General features: G+C 36.4%; 1 protein-coding gene across 3 annotated transcripts in view; it reads left to right on the top strand.

Moving 5' to 3' along the window:
* Positions 1–26658, top strand: part of CADM2 (cell adhesion molecule 2) — a 1200411-nt gene that overhangs the window by 388500 nt on the left and 785253 nt on the right. The gene's annotated exons all lie outside the window — the stretch shown is intronic.

The raw sequence follows: 26658 nt of genomic DNA on the forward strand, positions 1-26658 counted from the left end.
CATCAGCAGAGTATCTGAAGTTTTCCCAGTTCATCTCAGTCCATGCCAAAGTTCTGATAGTTCAGCTGGGTCTCTGTTCCCCTCCAACTAGCTTAGTCTCTGCTCCCAGCTGTTCTCCAGCCAGTGATGTGTTGCCACAACCAGGCCCACATTTAGACCCACACAGCTGCCATAGAAAGAGAATGCATGCTAACATGCAGGCCTCGGGACTTTGGTAAGCTTTGATTATATTATCTTGAGTTTGGGAAGGGGTGAGATTTGTTTCAAATTAACCTGGAACTTTGTGGGCTTATGCTGGTCCTCCCCCTTACCAATCACTTTCCTAGATCTCCAGGAGTTTCATGCCCTTACCCAATCTGATACTTTTCCAGATTTTCCCAGGCTAGATTCCTCCCCTTTATGTCACCACTTGGCTCCTGCTGGGTGTGCCACAGAGTAGAAAGACCTGCCCCTGTACCATCTTGGCTTCTACCGAGCATGATTCAGCAGAGGAATTTCCCCTTTATTGCCCCAGCCCCCATAATCTGGTGGAAGGGACCATTTTTCCCTGGGAGATTGGAAAACCAGTTCTTCCGGCCCTCCCGGGAGAACAGAAGTATGTTAAACCCCTTGACAGGGCAGTATCTGAAAGCTAAAGCTTCCTAGTTAATCCAGCTTAATTAGATGTCTGGCTTTAATTGCTCTCATTCTGTTCTCTGTCAACAACTAACTAACTGCCTATGCTAACATTTCCATTACTACACACAGAGACAATTATAAAGCAAAAAGTATATGTATCCACAACTGGAGAATCTAGATGAAGAGCATACATGAATTTTCCACTGGTTTTAAAAAATTTCTGTAAATTTGAGCTTATTTTATAATACAACTAGAGGCCCGATGCACGAAATTCGTGCAAGAGGCTTGGCCCTCGCAGCCCCGGCTTCATCTGGAAGGTCGTCTGGAAGGATGTCTAGAAGGTTGTTCAGCTGTTCGGTCTAATTAACATATTAGTTCTTTATTATATAGGAAGGTTAAAAAAATAATCATAGCATCAAGTCACAGAGAAAACATTTTAGCCAACTATGGAAAAACCAAATCCTGTTTAATTTAAATCTATACTTAAAGTGTTCAACTCTTTATTAAAACTGTCTTCATTTCCCTGATAAGTTGCCATGACAATTCCGTTCCACCATTTAAATTTGTTTTCTGTAACTTCCTGTAGAGAATAGAGTAGACAAATAGATCTACTACTGTGTTACTTTGAAATTTTAACAGGATAAGAGTACTGAAACGTAGGGTGCAGGGAGTGGATCTCCCCTTCTCCGGTTCTTGCCTCATGGTTTGAAGAATAAAATTTTTAGACTAAAATGACTTGTTAGTAAAAGGGTCGAAATTTGTTAGAAGCAAATACAGACTCTCATGTAGGGAGGGGCTCCCAAATAGGTAACCAACCAAGCCTCTTTTTCTAAGGTTTATAAATGTTGTAGTTCTTTGTCTCTTCATGCTCCCTTCTAATTAGACACCTTCCCCATTTTATTACCCAGTGCTTTTCTAATTGGTCACCCATTTTGCAGAATATCAGCTCAAAGCCCACATCCCATATGGTACCCATTCTTTTCCTTCCCCTTATCTTATAACATTCTTCTATCTCCTGTGAACATGTTTTCCTCCTTCCAGCATCTGTTGACATTTCTCTATCCTCTGTAAAAGTATGTTCCCTTTTTCCCGTACTCTATGATCTTTCTTTATCCTCTGTGAATGTATGCCTTCCTCTCCCCTTGTCCTGTGGCACCTTTCTATTCTATGTGAATGTATGCCTTCTGGCGACTCCAAGCCCTCACCTATGCATTCCTCCCCCATGGACCCTCTTTATTCCTGAGACTCCCTAAACCTGCCTATTTTATCCCTAGAATTCCTTTCAATACTGTATTTATTAAGTGAAAACCTTTTTCTCTTTGATTATATTATTTCAGGCAATATCCAGACACACATATGAAAACAACTACAACAACAACAACAACAGCAACAACAACAAAAACTTTGAATGGCCCAAGGGGTCAGATGAATTGTAATGATTCTTAGTCAGATAAAAGTCACTGTGGTTTCTTCTATTTTGTATAGTGGAATAGTCGCCACAAAGCACTGTATTGGAAAATTGAAGAAGTGTTATGGGTCTTAATTACTCTTTGTAAATATAATTTTGGAAAAAATACACATACTCACTAATAGTTGTCATCTAATTGTGGGAAAAGGGTATTTCAGAAATGAGAAAACTAGTTCACACAAATTACTTTTTGAAGATCTTCAAAATTTTAGAAAGTTTATTGAGAAATGCAAAGTGTATGTTCCTTTTTCTAATTCCTGTCAATTCCATATTGTGAAATTAGAATTTAGGTAGTGTCAATATTTTACCTTCAGGGAGACAAAACTAGGACTCAGATTATTTATATGTGTATATATTAAAGCATAGGAAATAAAAATGGGGGAGAGTTTGATGTAATTAGCCTATAAGCTAGAAGTAAATTTTAGTAGTTTTTGCTTATTAAGAAATAACAAATTATTATACTTAAAAGCCATGATCAAAAGGCTGGGGGAATAATCTTTTTTTTTACAAAAAATGCCACTGAGGAATTAAAAGAAGCAAACTATATTAACATAAGAAAGATCAAATAGCTAATTATTTTTTGGATGTTACTGTAACTTTTTAATATCTACTCAAATTAACTCATTGGGTATGCATTATTTGTAAGGGTGCAACCAACATATTTTTTTCAAATTCTCAAACCAGGTTTGTTTAGAATTTGTTTTAAATATATTCTATTATAGAAAATGTAAAATTATTGACTTTGAGGCATCTACAAAATTTAAAATTTTAGGTATTTTATTATGAAGTCCTTTTCTGAAATATTTTAAGGGAATACGGTTGAGGCATTTGAGAATTGTGTGAAAACTGTTAAATTTTGACATTGGAGGAGTGAAAACTAGGAAGGTTTGACTGTGTGTGTCAACATTTCAAACCTTCAAAAATATATAATATCATATTTCAGGTAACTTTCAGATATCAAGAAAAATTGATTTTGTGGATGAAAAGGGGCCACATGCTAACCTGACTAGCTCAGGGAAGGCCTGCATGGCAGCCTTGTAAACTCAGAAACCTAAAGTAACCACAAGGTTGGTCTGAAATCAAAACTTTTTTTTTAAAATAAAAGCAGTTTATGGTGATTAGTCATGTTTTAAGGCAGTATTTTTCCCTAACAAAGGTTAATCTTCATCTTAAGTAAACCTGTCCCTTTTTTTTTTTCATTTAGAATAATATGCCTGATTAACATGCTTTTGCAAAAACAAAGTCATTTCCCTTTTTCCAGACCCCTTGAAGCACAGGCACCAGTTCTGGGGAGACCACAAATCCCTTCATTGTTGTTGAGTTAATTGTGACTGTTAATTATCCTGCCTGCACCCACATAAGTAAAAGAAGCATGTGTCTATCATTTTAATTTTTATCCAATCCCAGGTTTCTCCCCCCCTCCCCTTTGCTTTCTCCCGCCCCCCAAATCTATCACCAATGGATTTCATGTAACCCACTTAAGTCTCCTCTTTTGATTGTAATGTATAAATCAAAGTGCAAAACTGCAATTGTCCTGAGCATTATCTCAATCCCTTGAGATTCTGCTTCCTTACATTTGTCCACAGTATGGCTCCAATAAACTCAAAAATTCTTCACAGGTTTGAATGTTCCTTATATTAACAATTTTATGTCAAAAGAATGTATGCTTCTGATTTGAAAGATTGTGCCACCTTTTAAAAGCTTACCTGTTATTTTTCAATTTTTATTTTACATGTAAAGTACCACAATCTTTACATGAAGCAAAACCAAAGTAGAATTTTCTAACTGGGCTCCTTGGACCCTCTCTGCTTTGTTCAGTAACCATGTCAAAATCGAAAACTTGAAGATTTGACCTAATTATTTTTCCTCATATCAAGTTCCAACCCTCCTCTTTCCTAACTTCCTTCCAATTTGTCTCAGTGAAGGTAGGCTCAAAAATAGAATTGAATCTTTACAACACAAACACACACACACACACACACACACTTTAACTGATAGTAAAGGAAAGTGAAAGATTAACGGTTAAAGTGGTGGAGCATGGGCAGACTAAATAGCCATCTCAGATGGTGATTGGATGAAATAGTGCCATGTGCAACAACCCAGATGCATCTTGAGAATATTATACTAAGTTAAATAAGTCAGTCAGAAAAAGCTAAGAACCATATGATTTCACTGATATGTGGGATATAAAACAGAAACTCATGAACATGAACAACAGTGTGGCGGTTGCCAGAGGGAAGGGGTTGTGGGGAGAAGGGGGTCCTAATATATGGTGACAAAAGATCTGATTTTGGGTGGTTGATACACGATGTAATATACAGATCTTGTAACAGAGAAACCCATACCTGAAACCTATATGTTCATGTTTACCAATGTCATCCAAATGAATTTAATAAATAAATAAAATTAAAAAAGGGGAAGAAAATTTAATTTATTTATGAAAAAGGGGATGGGAGATGGGGATATCCAAAGGGAAGGACTACTCAGAGAAAAGTGGGCCTTGCAGACAGGTTCAGGGGGTTAGCACGGAAAGAGCTGCAGCTGTCCATTGCTTCCCTGGTTGCAAGTCTCCTGGGGACCCTTAGAGGTAGGGGTACATATGCCTGTGGGGCAAGGGCACAGGCGTGCTCTTTGGAGGGAGAGCAACCTGGGTCTTTTGTCCTGTGGGGATTTATCTCTTTCTTGCATGTGGAAATCTTAGGGGAGGCTCAGGGGAGGGTCTTAATAGAATATTCATCAGCTTTCCAGGTGTGCTCTATCAGGGTCCAGGTCTCCACTGATTGAGTGCCTGGGTGGGGTCAGAGGTCATTAGTCAATGTAGCTGGTACTGAGGCAGCCACAGTGCCACTTGTCTGGTTTTGCTGCTTTTCTGGGCCTGAAGCTGAAATACAACTGAAGCCTAGAAGTTATCTGTAGGGAGGAAATGGTCAGGGGTCCAAACCACCTGACCAGCGATATGAAAGATCCAGGGTCCAAAGAGCAGGGCCATTGATATGTTAGGGAAGGAGAGGCTACCCTAGGGGAAAGGTCCTCCTTTTCCCAGTTTTGCCCCTTGCTAGGCATCCGGGGCTCTCTGCCCTGCTGAGTTTCTGTTCCTGGCCCATCATCCTTGCTCTGGGGGTCTAACAGAAAGGCCTGTGGTAAAATTAATGACTGTAAATTATACAACTTAAGGCTCCTATTTCTCCTTTTTTATGAAGACACCACCTTTATTGCAAAACTTGTGTCAGATTAGTTTATCTAGTTAAGTTGTTAAAAATAATGTGTAAACCTTGTATTTGGGAGCTATAAATTTAGGCCATTAAGAACCAGAGCAAGTATTTTTCAGATATCCTAACCAATGAGCAAGCTAGGCTGTCAGCCAGCATGACTCAGGATGGAAAGCTTTGAGGAAAGGGAGCAGCGGAGCCGAGTTCTGGCAAGACGCTGAGCTGACAGGGAGAGGGCCGCCCCGGGAAGCTTTTAGGTTGATGGAGAAACCACAAGCATGCATCATTTGCTACAGCATTTCATCTACTACCTTTAATGTTCAAAATAAGATGGACTATATTACATTTAAAAAACTCAGAGACTAAAAGACAAGGTAAAATAAATAGTACGATGTTAGAGGAAGAGATACCCATGCTAGGTTTGAAATTCAAAATTGTTTTCTCCTACAGTTCACACCACTGAACTAAGCTGTGCTTCAAAAAGCAGACATGGGACCCCATGTGCATATGGAGTAAGCACACTGTCAAACTGAGAGGAGATGTTGAATAAAGGCTAGTGAAGCATGGATTATAAACTTCAAAATCTTCCTAAGATATTTTTGGATTCCAACTGCTATTTTCCCAGTGCTTTAAAATTATAGAAAAAAATCTAAATATTACATTGCAATGACTATCATACTTATCCACTAAGAGTACCCTAGACTGTAGGACACTGATGACTTCCCACAGGCCCAGGTGCAGAGAAGTTACTAAGTCTGGAAATAGAGAAGGATCTTTTACTGCCAAAATACTAAAATATTTACCTCCAAACCTTCAAAACAATTTCCTTCCAGGGAGCTTACCTTGCAGCCGGGCTGTTGTCAGGCAAGTTTATAAACTAGGGGACGTAGTCAGCAGGTTCCAGTGGCTCTCAACTCTAATGAATCCTTGCTGTCCTCAGTTTCTCCTACATCTGCACGTACTCCTTCCTATACCTCACTATTTCCTCCAAAGGTATCATGTTGTCACCAAATGTGCAATAATTCTGTGATGTAGTTCCCAATCAACTGAAAAAGTGTCCCATTCCATTTCTTTTCTGATATTATCAAAGATAATCAAATTTATCCACATTGTCTCTGAAATTTGAGTTCTTTTTTCATGTCTTCACTTATTAGCATAAGTGAATTGGCATTTTACCTAATAATGTACATTACTTTAAATATGAAGTTCTATATTAACTGAACTTATCGATTTGTCAGGGTTCTCTAGAGAAACAGAACAATAGAATAGAGATATAATTTATATTATTACTTATTATATTATAATTATTTATATAATATATTTAATTTATGTTACACATATAATAGCTTTATTATAAGGAGTTTGCTCATATAATTATGGAGGTTGGTGAGTCCCAAGACCTGCAGCATGAGTTAGCAAGCTGGAGACCCAGTAGAGCTGATGGTATAGTTCCATCCAAAAGCCAGCTGGTTCAAGGCCCAGGAAGAGCTGATGTTTCATTTTAAGTCAGAGGGCAGGATGAAGCCAATGTCTTAGTTGAAAGGTCATCAGGCAGGAATAATTCTCTCTTACTCTGCCTTCTTGTTCTATTCAGACCTTCAACTGATAGGATGAGCCTTACTCATATTATAGAGGACACATTGCTTTATTCAGTCACCAATTTAAATGTTAATCTTATTCAAAATCAAGCTCACATAAATACCCAGAATAATGTTTGATCAAATATCTGGGCATCCCATAGCTCAGTTAAATGACACATGTGTTTCCTAACCAAAGTTAATACAAATTATTTTAATGTTGATGTAACTTTCTATTATAATAAAATGTATGTAATAATAAGGATACTTTTAAAAATTAACATTCACAAAATCAAATATATATTCTATCATTAATTTCTATAAGATTGCCATTTTCTTGTGTTGTTTGATTTATTTCTAGTTTACCTCCCAATCCATCAATAGCCAGTACTTTTGCATCTTTCCACAAAGTACTTTTATCTGATTTTGTTCCCCCAAACCTTCTTGGTCTCTTCAAATTCCAAACACTATTGTATCATCATTTATCTAAGACATTATCTTTCATTAATCATGTTATTTCATTCAGAAATTCAAAAATACTATACTTTTAATATAAACTAGAATCTGGGCATGAAGAGGGAAGTCAGCCAGATCTGGAGCCTCAGTGAATGTTCAATTTAATAGGGACACAAAGGCTGTACCTATTCTCTAGGACAAGTAGCTTTAGATTATTAGCAAATAAAAAGGGGGTGTGGTGAGTACATGATTCTCCCAAATTAATAGAAGAGGTAGCTCCTTAACTGAGTCTTAAAAGATAGGTTGATATTCCCCTGTGGAACAAGGCATAATCTAACATAAAAGGTATTTACCTGAAGCATTACTAGGTATGGAAAGAATGTTGACAATATTTTGTATATAGCTATGATAAAACAGAAAATATTTTTGAAGAACAGGAAAAATGTTCTTAAACATTACTTTTAAAGGCAAAGCTTAGATAGGCCGAACCACATATTTAGTAGTCTGATTCCACCTTTTCATGTTTATTCCTTAGTATCTCCTAGAAGGATGTATGAACATTTGATATCTAAATGCAGTAAATCTGTTGACTATTTGATGAACCATATTCCAGGTGCTTATTCAAATAATATATTTCTAAATTTGGCATGACTGAACTGAAAGTCATCTTTGTGGAGTTAAAGTGTTTTTGATTGAACTTCAGCTGGTTCTTACCAGCTTACCATAGTGGAGAAATTATTTTTCATATTTTAAAATTAACATATACTCTGTCCAATCAAACCAGGACATTAAGGTTATACCACCTCAAAATGCACACAATGTATAACTATAGCAATAGCTGTAGCTTTTTTAGATTGTTTAAAGGGAGTAAATTGGTAAAAGGAATATGAGCTGTGTTCTCTTCATGTTCATTCTATTGTTTCATGAATGACATTGAACTTTGTCCCACAAGTAACCTTGGATATTTAACCACCTGCTCAATTTGGGGGAACACATGCTCTGAAAGCCTGCTGGAAATTTACTGCATAGGCTGAGGGGATGCAGGGATTGCTCAGCTGCTTGCAGAGATGGCTGGTCTTAAAAACTTGAGAAAGAGCTTAAGTTAGCTAAAGGTTTTCAGGGCCTGATCTGGCTATATTTGAGTAGTGCCATTTAAAGTGAGATTTAGAATAATGTTTTCTCAGGTGGGGTTATTTTTTTTCAAGGGAGAAGGGAGAGTCACTGACATCCTTGTCTATTTATGCTCTTGATATTTCCACAGTACTAACTTTCTGATAGAAAAATGGTGGGAAGAGTATGTATATGTGCATGTACATATACATATATACTTATGCATGTACTAGCATATACTAAAATATATAAATGGTAGTTATTAGAAATACTGAGTAAAGCATACCTTGAAATTTATTTTGATTATTTCCTTAAACAGATTTACACATAATGCATCTATGAGATTATGACACTACTAGGGGCCCAGTGCACAAAATTCATGCACTGGGGGGGGGGGGGGGGTTCCTCATCCCAGCCTGCCCCCTCTCACATACTGGAAGCCCTCAGGGGATGTCCTACTGACGGCTTAGGCCCGCTCCCTGCTCCCCTTGGGGATAGGGCCTAAGCTGCAGTCTGGCCTCCCTTTGTGGGAGGCCACCAGGCTGATCAGGGGAAGGCACCAGCCCCATCACCCCACTGCTGCAGCCACTGCCAGTCACCGCAGCCACCAAGGTGTTTTCATCAACACGGACTCCAGTCCCTTCACCATGAAAAAATGACAACTTTCTTTAGGCATTTTAAAGATGTGTCTTTCAAAGGATATGACATTTCTTTATTTTTTTTATCCTCACCTGAGATTATGTTTCCATTGATTTTTAGAGAATGTGGAAGAGAAAGGGAAAGACAGAGAGAAACATCAAAGTGAGAGGAATACTTTGATTGGTTGCCTCCTGCATCAGCCCTGACCTGGGCCCTAGACAGGGTGGAGCCTGCAACCTAGGTACATGCCCTTGGTCAGAATTGAACCCAGACCCCTGCCATCGGCAGGCCAAGGCATTATCCACTGAGCCAAATCAGCTAGGGCAGGATATGACATTTCTTAGCCCTCCAGCAGTGGACCTTCGTTTTTTTCGCAAAGGAGTGTGCTGAAAAACCCTAGATCACCTTTTTAGATTCTTAATACCCAAGTTACTAAGAATATTACCAGTGGCATACAGGGAGCTTATCCAATGAACAGTCAGAAAAGGTGTTTCCTCTGTAGTTCATACCGATCATTGGCTCGGCCCCTGCCCAGGCCTAAAGCCTGTGGCCAGCACTTTAGGACTGGGCAGGGGACGAGCCAGTGATCGGTGTGAACTACAGAGGAAACACCTTTTCTGACTGCTCATTGGCTAAGCTCTCTGGCTGCGGTTTTAGGGCTGGGCAGGGGACCCCCAGCTCCCTCTGATCACCAGCTTGGCCCCTGCCCAGGCCTAAAGCCTCTGGCCTAGGTTTTAGGCCTGGGCAGGGGCCCCCTTGGCTCCGATTACAGGCTCTGCCCTGCCCAGGAGCCCCCTGGCTCAGGCCCTTCCTAGGCTGCTTAGGGCCCATATGGGGCCTACCTTGGAAGTTATCTGGGTGCCAATGATGTTCCCGGGACCAACGCCACTGGGTGCCTATGTATGCAAATTAACTGCCATCTTTGTTGAGTTAATTTGCATACTCATCTGATTGACTGGTGGGTGTAGTAGAGTGACACCAATTTGCATGTTTCTCTTTTATTAGTGTAGATATCCCCTCATATAAAAGTGCATGTAACTCACAATTTTGTTTGTATAATTTGAATGCTTTTGAAAGGTTAATAATTTATCGTAGAAGGGTATGTTATTCTCATATATGCAAAACAATTAAGAATCTATGTATATGGATTGTTGTCATCTTCTGTATTGTGAAGTAACATTTGAAGACAAATTTAGAAAACAATAACAGTTCACTTACAAGGAAGTTGTGAAACTGACTTTAGTAGAACTGGCCTTCAAAATAAAAACACAGGAAATAATTGCAAGATTATCTAAATAATAAGTTCATATTAATATGTTGATGGTGAGAAAATAGCAAATTACTTAATTATCATATTGTAGGAAAGTCAGGGATAAAGGTAGTTTTGACTGGGAATTTAGGCAGAAAAGTTACACCCCATAATTTCATTTACTTGGGGACCCAAGCTTGACTAGATATATTGTGGTGTATCTCAGAGTTCAATAGGTATTGTTGTTTGTTTTTCTTGTTTCTTGACTTGGAGTATAGACATGGGCAGGATGATACAATATCAGTGATGCTTCCACAGTATCCAGACCACTTACATGTCTTTTTGATATTTGAAATTTTATGATTTAAAAAGAAAATTACCCTCTATCTCAAAGGCTTGCATGAGTGTGTCAAATACAGCATAGTGACGTACTGCATCCATGTGGTTCTGATTATTAATGCACCTGAGTTGTTTTTCCTCAAATGCTCAGACAAAATTCTATGCTGCTGTTCATAGAGTCATACTTTACATGAATTTTGACCTAATACTAGAGAATCCTTAAGTAAAAGTTTTTCAAGCCAATCTACATTGATATGAATTTTTTACATCAGTTCCTGAAATTTTCTTTATCGCCTTACACTAAGAACATATTCCATTTGTTCTTCTGCAGAGTGAGCATTAATCTTTTCTTAAGGCTTTTCTTTTTATGTATTAATCCTCACCTGAGGATATTTTTTCCATTGCTTTTCACAGAGAGCGTGAGGGAGGGAAGGGAGAGAGAGAGAGAGAGAGAGAGAGAGAGAGAGAGAGAGAGAGATGAGGAAACATCCATGTAAGAGAGACACACTGATGGTTGCCATCCATTGGTTGCCTCCCATAAGCAGCCTGACCTGGTGACCTGGGGCAGGGAGCGAACAAGCAACCCAGTATGTGCCCTTGACTGGGATCAAACCTGAGACCCTTGGAAGCATAGTCCAATGCTCTTACCATTGAGCACCACCAGCCGGGGCACTAAGGTTCTTAACCAAATAATTTGGTGCATCTATCATTTTTTTCTGAATAATGTATAAATATTTTTGCTTATTTTTATGCTTTAAAGAATTGAGTAGAAAATGTATACCTACCTCATGGACTAAAATTCCAAAGTTCAACCTACTCTTAGGAAAGTTAAAGTCAGTGGCTTTTATAACTGAAAATAAACACGCAGCAGGGATCTATTCTATTAGAACACTTCAGAAAAGAATCACAGTTAGGCAATTTCATCCTCTGAATTGCAATGTAGGAAACTTTATGATAATGACAATTGGTTCTATAATTTTTATGTTTTCCTTTATCTTTTTCCCCCTTTCAACTTTATCCCTTAACTTCTTTCTTCACATATACTAGTAAACATGCATAGTTTTAAAGCTTTAGGGAAACAATTTAGTGTTTTATTTTTCAGTTTAATGAGTTCTATATGATTTTTTTGCATTAAAGATTTTTTTCAAAGAGTTATTTTGTCATAGTGAGTCATTATTCAGAGGTTTTTTTATTTATTTTCCCTTGGATATTTTTTCTAAATAACACTCATTTCAAAATATTTTTGGTTGTAGCATTGCTATGTAATTTGACTTCTCTGTCAGTATTAAAAACATATTCATTAGATATCTTGCTTGCTTATTTTTTCCTTTGCACTCACTATTTTTTAAGTTTCTATTTCCAAAATTAATGCACTTGAAATTATTAAAGGTTAAGCAACTACTTATCCTTTTTTACAATGAAAATTTGACCATTTGAATTATATAATAAAACTATTAACTTTCACTTTTCTTCAAAAAAGTGAGAATATTTTATTTTAGTTTCAATAAGTATTAGATTATCATTGGCACTGAGGGAATACAATCTCTCTATATAAAACCCTCAGATACAAATAGACCAAACAGTGCACCAACTGAACAACTAAACAACCAGTCACTATGATGTGTGCTGACCACCAGGAGGCTCACACAGAACATGGCGGTCATAGGCCACAGTCGGGTGGTGGAGCAGGTGAGTGGGGATGCTAGACCAAGGTGGGGCCCCGGTCACTGTCATCGGGGCGAGCCTCTGGTGGTTACTGAAAATTCTTTGCTCCTGTAGCCCTCCCAGCACTGGCACCTGCTGTTGGTGCCAGCCCTGCTTGCACCTGCTGCCGTCACCTAGTGCCGGCCTGGATTGCTTGGCACCATTAGTGGGTGCGAGCAACGTCTGCTGGCCCCAATTACCCCTCAGGTCTTCTCCACCTCCCCCTGCTCCTGAGGGGCAATCAGGGCAGCAGCTGCTACTCGCACCCACTGACTGCCCAGCCCTGCTTGAACCTGCTGCTGGCACCGGCCCCAATAGCTCCCTGCTATCACCAGATATGAGCAGGGCCTGTGCCGAAGCTGCAGTGGTGGTAGCAGGGCTGCTGGCAGATATGGGACTGGGGCTATAGTGGGAGGGGCCGAGTGGGGGTGCTGTGGATAGGCCAAGATCCACTCCTGTGCCCACCACAGCCTGGCAGCCCACAGTTCCTTTCAAGGTGCATGAATTCATGCATTAGGCCCCTAGTTATACATAACTATATATACACTTATTTTTCTTAATTTAAATCTAAATAAAAAATTGTCCTTTACTTTTCAATATGGTTTTTAGGAGGAGATTATATCACCAAAAAAATTAATATACCTAGGAATTAACTTAACTAAGGAGGTAAAAGACTTATCTGTGGAAAACTATAGGACACTGAAAAAAAGATAGAGGAAGGCATAAACAGATGGTAGAACATACCGTGTTCATGGATTGGTAGAATCAACATCATCAAAATGTCCATACTACCCAAAGCAATCTATAGATTCAATGCACTCCCCATTAAAATACCAATGGCATATTTTACAGACCTAGAACAAACTTTCCAAAAATTCATCTGGAATAAAAAAAGACCCCTAATAATTGCAGCAATCCTGATAAAGAAGAACAAAGTAGGTGGGATCTCAATACCAGATATCAAGCTGTATTACAAAGCTACTGTTCTCAAAACAGCCTGGTACTGGCACAAGAACAGACATATAGATCAATAGAATATAATATAGACCCCAGAAATCGACCCAAAACACTATGCTCAATTAATGTTTGACAAAGGAGACATGAACATACAATGGAGTCAAGACAGTCTCTTCAATAAACGGTGTTGGGAAAATTGGACAGATACATGCAAAAAAATGAAACTAGACCACCAACTTACACCATACACAAAAATAAATTCAAAATAGATAAAGGACTTAAACATAAGATGGGAAACCATAAAAATACTAGAGGAGATTATAAATCAGGAATGAAACAGCCTTGTAATTTTGGCAGGCCAACTTTTAATATACACTTTATATTTAACTACACGACATAATGAAAAAAAAAAAAGCTTTTTATCTTTGGGTGGAATGACCTAACAAAATAGTAAATTGTTTTACAGTGACTAAATGAATATTTGGAAAACTTGGTTGATATGTAAAATTTTAGAAAACTAATTAATAGTGTGTAACAATGTAATGTATTAGATAAAAAACAGTATATTTCAAAGGCAAATAAATATGTGTATGTGCTTTTCTTTATGTCAATATGTGTGTCTTAAATATATCATTGTATAAATAATACCTCAGAGATAGAGAGAGGAGAGAAGAGAAAGAGAGGGAGAGGGAGAAAGGAGAGAGAGAGTTTTCCTAAGGTCAGAAAAGTTACAATGACTTTGTATTCAGCTTCCCAGCCTCCACAGATTAGACTACTTTCTTTTAGTATAACTTAACAAAAATTGTATTCAGGCCTGTTTTTTTCACTCATTTATTTGACAAGAATTCAGTAGGTACTTACTGTGTGCCAGGTACCCCTCTAGGCACAGAGGATAAAACAAGGACACACAATTAAACTCGCTTCACTCAAGAAACTTGCATGTAGTGGGTATGTAGATGTAGTATAGTAATTGTGGTGAGAGCTAAGGAGAGAATAAAACAGAGAAAAGATGGGTGTTGTGATATTATATAGTGTGACATTTGGCTATAGCCACAAGGATACCTGAAGAAAGAATACGTTTCTAAGTGTTGAGACTCTAGGAAGAAGTGGATCTATTGTTTTTGAGAAAGTGAAGGGACTCGTGTGGTTTAAGTAGACTAGAAAGAGTGATCGATTTATTTATTTATTCTTGACTTGCTCTGGACAAATCTGGGTGACTGCTTCTCCAACATTGTCTGAAAATAAGCCATTCTGTCCTAAAAATAGAAGATCAACGCTAAACTTCAGTAGAGGTATGAATGCTGTGATCCATTAAATAAGCCCTTTTAAATAATATTTCACAGAGACTCTTCAACATATGTGGAGGCTGGTCTGGGATGGCTGTACCCCCCACCCCCCAAATCTTAAAGGTTTAGCTTGAGGCCTTAACTGGAGCCAGTCACACACCCATTCCAGATGGTCTGTGTCCATGAGCAGCTTCTGGGAGTAGGGAAGGCAAGTGGAACATACATTCCAAAGAAAGGGGAGGGGATGAGGAGCCTGCAATTGCCCAGATCCAGCTCATGAGTCAAACTGGAAGTCACATCTTCTTGATGACCTCACCCAACAACCTCCCCCAGGGTGACAATCAAAAATGCCTGCACACATACATGGCCATATGTCCCCTAAAGTTCAAACTCATCTCCAGTTAAGAACCATTGTTTTAGTTATTTTTATTTTTTAACAGTGGAGGGAATTACTTTATTTTTTGAATATATTTTTTTATTGTTGATAGTATAACAAATATCTCCCATCTTCCCAGCCCCTACCCACCCCCCAGGTCTTCACTACCTTATTGCCTGTGTCCATGGGCTATGTATGTAAGTATATAAGTTCTTTCGTTTATCTCTTCTTGTTCCCACAATCCCACATCGAGGTATGTCAGTCTATTCCAAACCATTGTTTTAGACTATTCTGAGTTTTGTTTTGTATAAGTATTTATCTAATAACTTCTTGGCTAAGGCTCTGGCTGGGTAGCTCAGTTGCTTAGACTTAGAGTGTCATCCCAATACACCAAGGTTGTGAGTTCAATCCCCATTCAGGGCAGGTACCAATGAATGAATAAATAAGTGGAATAACAAATCTCTCTCTCTCTATCTCTCTCTCTCTCTCTCTCTCTCTCTCTCTCTCCCTCTCTCTCTCTCTCTTTCTCTCTTTCTCTTTCTCTCTATCTCCCTTTCCTTTCCCTTCTCCTTAAAATCAATTAAAAAAATAAAAGAACTTCTTGGTTAAACCAAGGTGAGTCTTATTAACATTAGAGTGTCACATTAATCCTCTCCAAAGAGATAATATAACTAAGATCCAGGGAAAATATTTTTACAACTAGCTTTTATGGTCACAGTTTAATGAAATGAATAGCAGCAAAGTAGAAAGATTATCTAGGAACAACATTGATTGGTGTGAATGTGGTCAATTAAAACTGTGTGAGCTGGATATGCATTTTCACATGCCTAATGATTTCTGAAAATCATTTGTGGTGATGCATTGAACTCGCCAATTTAAAGAGTGATTGACCGAAGGAAAAAAAGTGTACAAAAAATAAAATTGATAACAAATTTGGGATAAATTGAGCACCAATCTTACGAAACCTATTTATATGTAACCTCTACAAGAAATATTTACTATGAAGACATATTTACTGCATGCTGTTAAGTTTATTGTAAATTAAGAGTATAATATATGTGTGGTACAGAAATGGATAACTTAAGACTGAGAAGTTATTTTAGTGCCTGGTTAACCAAACATTGATTTCAATGAAAAATTAAAGCTGCAAATAGGAAGGAAGCTTGTAGACAGTGGGTTGTACTTAATGTGAACTTGTGTAAAATCAACTGCAGGTTAGCAGTTGGTCATTTCTGAAACACTTCATAATATGACAGTGGTGTTGTGCAAACTCAAACAAATATAAATCATTGTCTCAAGAGCCCTAAGGGACCTGGCACAATCTCTACACCAGAGTGTCTTCTTTTACAGCCTCATTACACTTGCCAGTGATTCATGGGTGTTAGGCTTGACTGAGAAGGGAAGGATGGAAGGGGCTAAGGAACTCAGTATGCTATATTTCAACCATGCAAATGAGCATATTTCTTTGGGACTAAAAGGCAGCATTTCTAAAAGAAATGGATTAATCTCTGTCTATTTTTATTATCCTTTTGTTGAGGTTTTCGAAGTAATGCAAGTCCATGTAAAAGTATTCTTAGTGTAGCATTGTATTATTGCATCTTTAAGCTAGACAGATCAATCTTATCAAGCCACACATACTCTGATGAGGGACAAGCATAGGGGTGATATGGATAAAATGGAAGTGAATAAAGGGCTAAATTTCTTGGAAATCAGATACGCCCATGTGTGTTCTAGAGTACAGTTCTTGGTGAAATTACAAGCTACTGAATGAATTCTTCCTACTGAGATACAACAGCATGTATCTAGGACATCTCTGACATAATATTGATAACAAGGTTCTCTTCTCTGAGATCAGAACTACCAATTCTTACTTCCAGGCCTATGTGGACATGGATTTTTGAGGAGAAAAGAGGGAAACTAATGCTCTCATAACTCCACTAACAGTCAATAAGCAAATTGAGAGAACAATATTCTGTTGAACTTGCAGTCTGTAGATGTTTCCACTATGCCTGGAATATTGCAAGTGCTGCATAAAAATGTGACCCAAAATCTATGAAAACAAAGATTTCCTTTTAAAATTTAACTAAATTTATATTTCTAAGCATAAATGATATTCTATCATAAAAAATTTCAAAGCCTATTAAGGGAATCATATTAGCAATATTCCAGTAAAGCATTTAAATTCATTTTTTGCTACAATGCCATTGTACTAAGGGCTTCCAATAATCTGATTGTTATGTTATACTGTATATAAAATTAGAATGATTATATATACTTATATGTGTATATGCAAAATATAAATACAAAATAATGTGTTTTTTTGAAAATATAAAATAGAATGTCTTTCCATTTCTTCAGTACAAGTGATTTCAATAATTTAAGCAGATTAAGTACTATAGATTATTACTGTTAGCAATGAGAAACATTAGTAAGTTGAACATAGAAAGCTTATGTGTATTTCTAACAAAGTTTATTAATTCTAATACCATTTACTCATCTAATATTGTTACCTAATAAAACAGCAAGTATAAAATAAAATTTAAAGCACATGATCCATCAATTATATTAAAATATATTATATTTGACAACTTCAACATTCAAAACATAACTGTAAACTTAGAAAAGAGCAAAAACACAAAGGCTGACTTTCCATAAATCAAATTTTCTTTTCAGGTCAGACTTATTTCTGATCTTTTGGTCCATGTATCTAACTCCTGGTTGGTCATCACAACTTCTGTAGCTTAAGGACAGTTGACATTTAATATAATAAAGATTGAATTAATCATATTTCCTTCTAAATTGGCCTCTCCTTAAATATTTAATATTTTGTACAGCTATTTAGAGTAAGCTAAATCTATCTCAACTTGTCTCCCAAATCAAATTAATCACTCCTATCACTGCTGCCCCGCTGCAGGCCCTCATTACATTTTATTGGAACATTATGAGCGTATTGATTACTAACTGGTCTTCCCATCTCTGGACTTGTTTTTGTCAATACCACCTTGCACTGTTATAGAGCTCATGAAGCCACGCCTTTGCTTCAAAGTCATCTGGGACTACAGAGGATCATCTGCAGTGTAGTGTCCTAGGAATACAACTTTTCATGCACTGCCTTTGCTCATGCTTGCAAGTTTACACAGCACAATCTATATCATTTATAATTCTGCATTTATTCATCTCTTTCTTGTATAGACATAAGAAAAAAAGAGCCATAGCAATATTTTCTTTCAAGGGACTGTAGTTCTGGGTAGTTACTGAATTAATTTTATGACCCATGATTAGCAAATATGCTAGTAATGATAGTCCTGACATTGGAGAGTAACAATTGCAGTTAAAGCAAATAATCTCTGAAATCACAGTGTATATGCAGGTTAGAAACTTTTTTCTCTGTCACCTACCAGCCCAACATGAGAGTTACATGTCAGAGGGTGGCTTTCCACCACCCAGTATCCAAGTGTCTTCAATCTTGCAGCTCCACCAATGTATACGATCTTGGAACCCTCTGCTTCTGGTCAGCAGAATGAATTTGAGAAAATGAAGAAGACCCACCTCTTCTTAAAAACCTCACATTAGCAAGAACTACTCTCAAGGCCGTACCTGAATGTACGTGGGGCAAGGACAGGTACTCATTGCCTGGGAATCTACTTCCATCAGAACTTTTCCCCATGCATATTTGGGGATAGCTAGCTATCTCTACCACACGACTTAAGAAAGCAAGAACATGTACATTGTGATAAAATAGAACCTGAGGCATGGAAACATGGAACAGACTGAAAAATCTCAGAGGGAAGGGGAGGGAGAGATTAACCAAAGAATTTATACGCATATATGCATTACCTATGGACATAGACACTAGGGTGGTGAAGGCTTGGGGTGGAGCAGGAACCAGGGGGGGGGGGGGGTCATGGGAGGAAGGAGGGACATCTGTAATACTCTCAACAATAATTTTTTAAAAGGGAAGTAACATTTTCCGAAAGTGTTTGTAAAAGAATAAATTTCAGTTATCTGGGAAAGGCCCTTGGGTATAATTTTTTATTACTAATAATCCTGGATGCTATTTGAGGTAGCATCACTCTTTGGTATGCTTTTCAAAAACAATTAAGCCCATACAACTCTTATTTAGACCTCCAGCAAATTATAGGACCTGCCCAATGAGATTAGGCATATGGAATAGCGCAGTCTCCCTGCAGTAATTACATCTCACCTTCCTAAAGCCAGATGTTCTCCAGTGCAGGGGTAGCTGCATGTTTGCTGAGGCAGGTGGAGTGTTGTCAAATTGTTCTACTTTTCAGATACTACAGTTTGGAATAAAAGAGGAAGTATCTTTTCTACCTTTCAGGATAGTCCCCAAATATTACTTCCCAGAAAAATTCTTTTTAGAGAAATTGCTAAATGTCTGCATGTGAATATCCAATAACTTCATCTGTAATGGCCCACACTCCCCCATTTGATATATGTGAAATTAAATTAATGATTTTCCCATTTGATATAGGCAGGTGCTTCATAAACACATCTGTAGGTCATTTAGAAATTACTGTCATCACTCTTTTCATTAAAGTGACATGCATATATTTAGAAACTACTTTTCATTAATGTAATGAAAGACTGTCCTTGATAACTTCTCTATATGTTCACCTATAAATCAGTATTAAAATTCTTTGCATAATGAGATACATATTCTTGGGGAGTAAAAAAAAGTTTCAATTTGTTCTTCAGTTTTTCATAAAATGTGCACTGGAACTTAATTTTGTTATATATATATATATATATATATATATATATATATATATGTCATTATATGTGGTGTGAATTTGTTTTCTTCACATTTTCTTATGAGTTTTCTAGTATCATGTTTTCACTAACATTGAGATGATTACATTACATTATAGAAAGAAATAATTACATTAGAAAGAAATAATTTAGTTAAGGCCACATCAACATTCTACACATATCTACAAGGAGTCTAAGTTTTTGTGTGATGATTTTCAGAGCATCTCTATTGAGTTAATTGCGTACTCTTAGTAAATTATTTCGCTGATGTGGTGTCATGCATAAAGTCTAAATTTGTACATGTGAGTTACAACAGCTGTTATCTTCCTGAGTACTCAAAGTCTCACCAAGGCCTGCATTTCATCCCATGTTCACAAAATGTGTAGGCGGTATGGCACAGCACATACAGTAGAGAAGGTAGAGAAATAAATTTGTTAAACAAATAATTGGTTCTGTGATCATTGTACATAGAATTTCCAAATTTAATCCTCCTTGTATAGCGTTTTATATAAGGTCATTTCGTAGTCTGCTTATATTGAGAAAGATAGGTAATGTACATAATTGTGGGGGGAGGGGGGGGGTGGTTATAGTTAAGTTCAATAAATGTACATAATTTATTGAAATAGACATTTGTTAGAGGTAAATCAATAAAGTCATTTTTATATTAAAAACTGTGAGAAAGTCATGGAAGCAAAAATATAATGCAAAAGGAATACTAACTTCTGATTACAACACCTGTAGATTCAATTGGTAACATTTCATGTTGAACTGCACTCTAATTAAAGTCCACAGACACCCAAATCCTTTGAGGATGCCAAGCTAACAACTCAGGAGTCTTATTTAAAAACTCAGTTTAGCCTTTACACAAAGCGTGCATGTATGAAAAAATGTAGTTTATTACTATTTATTATGTAAAGGACTGTGTTACTTTGATTCTATATTTTTATATGAACAGTAGAAGCATTTGAGAAAGATCTTACATGTGTGTCTTTGGTTGTTTTCATTTTCTGTTGTCTTAAGTTATACTATGAACCAATAGGTAATGATCAAAAATATAAAATAGATTCTTGAACTTAACTATAACCACCCCCCTTCCCCCCAAAAATGGGCTTGGAAACATGGAGACTTATTTATGTTAAGGCTTTTAAAAAAGTAATCAGCTTTTCAAGGAAAATAATGGCTGCATTTGTTTCAGAATGGTATTACTGTTTTCTGACTAAAAGGTTGGATTCTAAAAATATATAATCCACAGAGAGCGTATTGACTCTCCTTTCCATAGCATGTATGTTTTTGCAAGTTAAGTTAGTACCTGTAATAAAAATAATTGCAGGGCTATGACAAAAATGTGCATTTATGTCTCATATTTAGTTTATCTCATTTTAAAAATCACACTGTTTATAGTTGAAGGTGAAAGTGAAAGCACAAGCTATGTTTTCAAGACGCGTTTTTTCCTCAGTAGAATTATGTCATGGGGAAACACTATGGATATCCATCATAGTGAAACCTGCAAGGACATAAGAGCTCATTATTAGTGAACATTGTTTGTAACCTTCAGACGGCTCCGGCATTTCTGTCAGAAAGGGCAAGCAGAATGAGAGATTAAAGCACATCCTGCCGTCAAAATTAACATCACTACATAAATTAGGGTTTTTATATGAATCTAAAATAATCTATTTTTTTTACTTTAAAACAATGAATTATTACAGCTTTCTATCTTTGTAATAAAATGTTAGAGTGAGTTCAAGTTCAGTTAGCTCAACACTAGCTTCGGGTTAACGTTATTGATTGAAACTTGCTAGACTAGAGCATCCTGGCTCGTACAGTCCAGTAACTTCATACAGGAAACTAAGCAAGGAACCTACCCTTGGGATTCTGATGTGTGTTCTGGATATATGTTCTTTCTACCGAAAAAAACCTAGAAGAAATAGAAAAAGAATTAAGTGTAGGATTCTGTAACATTGTCAAATGGCAAAATGTTACACATATTACTGAAAACTTTTAGCACATTTTCTTTTTTAAAAAATTACTTTATTGATTAAGGTATTACATATGTGTTCTTATCCTCCCCTTACCTCCCTAACCCCCCCACTCATGCCCTCACCCCCGTGTTGTCTGTGTCCATTGGTTAGGCTTATATGCATGCATACAAGGCCTTTGGTTGATCTCTCCCCCTTACCTCCACCCTCCCCTATCTTCCCTCTGAGGTTTGATGGTCAGCACATTTTCAGTTAGGTATTTTATTTCCGTTTTTAAGGAATAGTTTTGCAAAATGAATTTTTTTCTTTTTATTCATATCCTTAAAGTTCCCAAGCTTTAAAAATGTATAGTATTGTGATGGTTTTCAGGTAAAAAAAAAAATGTACATAAATGTAGTACCTAACATTCTTTGTGGGTCAAATATTTAAAGGGCTTTATTTCATTTTAAAAAATTTAGATTACCTTTTATTTTTAAACAAGATCGATGACATGATAAGAGGTTTTGGAAAGAAGGCTGCAATCTGCTATAATGAAGGCTTTTTTTCTCTTTGCCACCCTGGCTGATATGGTTAATGTATGCAGCTATGACCTTGACAATTTTCAACAAATGTACTTGAAGTAAAGAGAATTATGCTTCAGGCAAAATGTCATAGCAATCAAAACCTTTGGTGGTTAAATTGACTAAAAATATTGGCCCATTATTCAATTTATTTCATTTCTTTTAGCAATAGCCTTGGTTGACAGAGAGGTTACTGGATACTTTCACTGAGTAATTCACTACTGATTTTCTGCAGGGCATATCATTAAAATGATATCTTTTTGTGTTTGTTTATTGTTTCTTTACTCATGGAAGTGTAAGGTATAGAGATGAGATTTGAAAATGCATCAATGGAAAATTCTAAAAGATGGGGCAATTTGTGTTCTGCCAAGCACACATATAGACCTGATATCCACTAAAATGCATAAGCCCTCACATTTACAAATTTAAATAGCACCATTTGAACTTTTTCCTCTGTGAGCAGCTCTCAGGAAGATGAACATTCCTATAATTGAAATCATCATTCGCGTTCTGACCCTAATTGGGTAAGTTTTATATTAGGTTCACACCAAGCAATCATGGAAGCAATTATGGGCACTTCTCCTGGGGCTGCCATAGCCCAGGTGCTGCTGCATGATTGTCATTTGGTAATTACCGTGGTACTTCCCAACTACTCCTTAGTGTCGGTTAAACATGCAACATACTTCAAGTAAGTGAAGTCTCCTTGGAAGTACAAGTAAATACTTAATTATTTAGCTTGCTGCTTCATATAGGTGCTGTCTGTTCTCCTGGAACGTGCAGATGCATAATGCAAACTGTCCTCTGATGAGACTTACAAAGAAGTCAAAATGCAGATGAATTGTTTGCAATTAGCCACACAGTTCCTTTTGAAATATGGAAAATACCTTAAATAACAGTGAAGATAGAAGCTTTGCCAACTTTAGAATTTTTTTCAAGTCTTTGAAGTCTGACTTTGCAGAACAGATTGTAAATCTCTGGCCCATTACACACCTGCAGAGATTTTGGTGTTTTATTTCTCTTGGGTGAAACTGCAGAAGCCCAAACCATGTTAATCACTGTCAGAACCAGTTGTATAAAATGCCAAAATGCAGTGAACCAAGTGTTTTATAATAAATATGACAATGCAGCCAGAATGTTGTTTTGTTAGGCTTGTTATTTGTGGTAATTTTTCATTTATAATATTTGAAAAGAGAAAGTTCTAAGTCTTTTATCAGAAAAATTTTAACCACAGGGGAGATGTCATCATAGTGTATAAATAAGACTCTAAGTACTTGTATAATAATTAATTCAGATAAAAATAAACAAGTTTAATACTTATGTTTGTTTTACATGCCTTAAAAATGCCCGTTTAAAAAATTTCAATATCAAATATCACTACGAAAATTTTTATTTATCTATCAGTGTGAATGGTTATGTAATTCTTAGAAGAAATAATATTCTCACTGTATTAATTTATAACAATCTTTTATTATCTTTATTTGTAATTGAATCTTAAATTTTTACCAAATAGCAAGTATAATAATTGGGTTGAGGAAAATAATTTTAATGTTCTACCAGTGCTCTTATTTACATACTTACTAGAAGCCCGGTACACGAAATTCGTGCATGGGTACGGTCCCTAGGCCTGGCCTGCGATTATGGCCTTATGGGGGCCTTCCAACTGGCAGCCAGGGCCTTCCTTCATTCCATGCTGCCCCCTGGTGGTCAGTGCATGTCATAGCATGCGAGCAAACTCCTGGTCTCCTGGTTGAACTCCTAAGGGGACACCTTGCCTATTAACCATTTATATATATTTATTATTATTATTGTTATTATTAGTTGTCAATCCTCACCTGAGAATATGTTTTTCATTGATTTTTAGAGAGAGTGGAAGGGAAGGGGAGAGACAGAGAAAAACATAGATGTGGGAGAAACACATTGATTGCTTGCTTCCCACACATGCCCCAACCAGAGTAGGGATAGAGCCTGCAATAGAGGTATGTGCCCTTTCCTGGAATCAAACCCATTTAATGTCTTCAGTCTGTGGGATGATGCTCTAACCACTGAGAAAAACCAGCTAGGGCACTGCTTACTTAAAATGGACATTAAATTCACTAGATTAAAATTTATTACAGATAGCTTATGTATTGGTTTTTCCTTACATAGTATTCTGGCATGTATTTTTAATTGATTTCCTAAAGAAAATATAATGACGAAGAAGACAAATATGTAATTATATACCATAAATTGATATGCCCAATGAATGATAGGTGATTTTGATATGTATTATTAAAATTAAGTTATATCCATTATTTTAATGTTCATGCACCCTCTGATGAAAATAATTTTAAGAACATGTTCATTTTGATGAAGATTATTCTTCCTATTGAATACCAACTACGTACATGTAAAATATTAGAAATTTATTCACAGTCAACATTTGTGTCTTATTAACCAACATATAAGCAAAATGTCTTGTGTTATTATTTCTGTTCCACAAATATTTATTTTGTAGCTATCTGACACTAAAATAATAATCAGCTGGGATGCAAAATAGAATATGTTCTCCTACAGAATTTTATTCAATGATGCAATTATACCAAAGCTTGTTATGTTATCTGTTTTATTTATGTGTTTCCAGGATGTTATGACTATTTTGCAATTGTCTGTGCACTGCTTGGAGTCTTAAATCAAGAATATAAGGTTCTTGGACAGTGACCGTGTTTATTCACTATTATATCGTTAGCTCCAAGGACAGTGCCTGGAAGACAATAAGGAATTAACAGATATTTATTTACTAAGTGGTTTAATTAATGCTTAATTGCTATGTAAATTAGAGAAAAATTGACATATTATGGAATGCTTCCATACTATACATATTTCTAAGGCCAGCATTATATAGCCATGCTCTGCTCTTTTGCCTAGTTTGAGCTTTGGATTTAAAAGGAGTGAGACTAAAATAAATACCAATTTTTGTTCACTATTATGTCCTAAAAATTCCTACTACAAACATATATACCACATAATTGCAAATATGTTGAGAATTAGGAATGTACAGTCAGAAATTACCTGAAATTGATAATATATCTTTCTCAAAATTATAAGGTGATGGAATAGTATGTTGCCCTTCATTTATATCTAGGGCAATGTTTAGGCTACCACACTAAAGAAATAACTGAACTAAAAACAGCACTAATTAATTATCTACCAAATTAATTTGGGTAAAATTGTATGTCCCCTTTGCAAAGATATGTTTTGAATAATTTTAATGAATACTAAAACTATTATCAAGTAATTTTTTTGTATGAATAGAATGCTTAAATGCTTAAAAAATTTTAGTTTCAGGTTTCTGGGTTATACACCACTAATAATTATTCAACAGTGATAGAGAGGCATTGTGTCCTTCACAGACCACTAGCTTCTGATGATCTAATTTTATCTTCAACAATAGTTACAAGGAAGAGCAAAAAATATAGTGTTGAAAATGGTGTTTAGCTATTGTACGTGTAAATGATTAGGAGGAAGTGGGTTTAGCATTGTGTAGACCAATACAATTTTTCAGATATTTCCCTGCTTGACTTTCCATGATGATAAAATAAGTAGTTAATATCATATAGAGGAGATCTATAGATGAGATTCACAGACATAACTGAAAGAAACATTTTAGTTACTCACGTAAAACCAACATTTATTTTGCCTTCTCCACATAATTTACGTACATTTACACAGTTTTCTAGAAATAGAATTTAAAAGTAAATACCTACATGGTTCCTTCTTTCAAGCAGAACATACGTTATCCTGCAGAAAATATTATAAAATTTTAATCATTTTATACATAGTTTAGATATTCAGATGAATAGGAAAGAAAATTTTATCATTTATTACTCTCCCCTGTTTAAAAACACTTCATTGTGCCCCATCCATGTCTCAGTTGCCAACCCTAAGCACTGGTTGAGGTTGTAATGCAATCTCTCTCTCCAGCCAATCGCCAACCCCACAGGGCAAAAAGAATTAGGCCCCCCCCAAAAAAATAGTAGACTGTCTTACTTATTTTGGAGAAAATAAAATCTAATGTAATGAAATAACATTGCAAGAAGTTGTAATTTATTTCTCACTTTATAGATACTTCTTCCTTCTAAACAACTTTTTGAGAATTTTTTAGAGTTGGAGATGTAACTGAAAAAAGACAGAATTTTAAAAATATTTTAAATCTAATTAAAATGCCAACTTGTACTAGAATTCTGATTGTAAATAATGGCAAGATTATCAAAGATTAATGACAGAGGATAGAACCAAAGATTAATGGTTTAATGATGGAGACTTTTTCTAACTACCTCTATATCATATTTCTATATATCTAGATCTAGATTGATATCATCTATAAT

The sequence above is a fragment of the Myotis yumanensis genome, unplaced genomic scaffold (assembly GCF_028538775.1).
Source record: "Myotis yumanensis isolate MYYU_CA2020_CCGP unplaced genomic scaffold, mMyoYum1.0.hap1 SCAF_2, whole genome shotgun sequence".
In the NCBI taxonomy this organism is placed as follows: Eukaryota; Metazoa; Chordata; class Mammalia; order Chiroptera; family Vespertilionidae; genus Myotis; species Myotis yumanensis.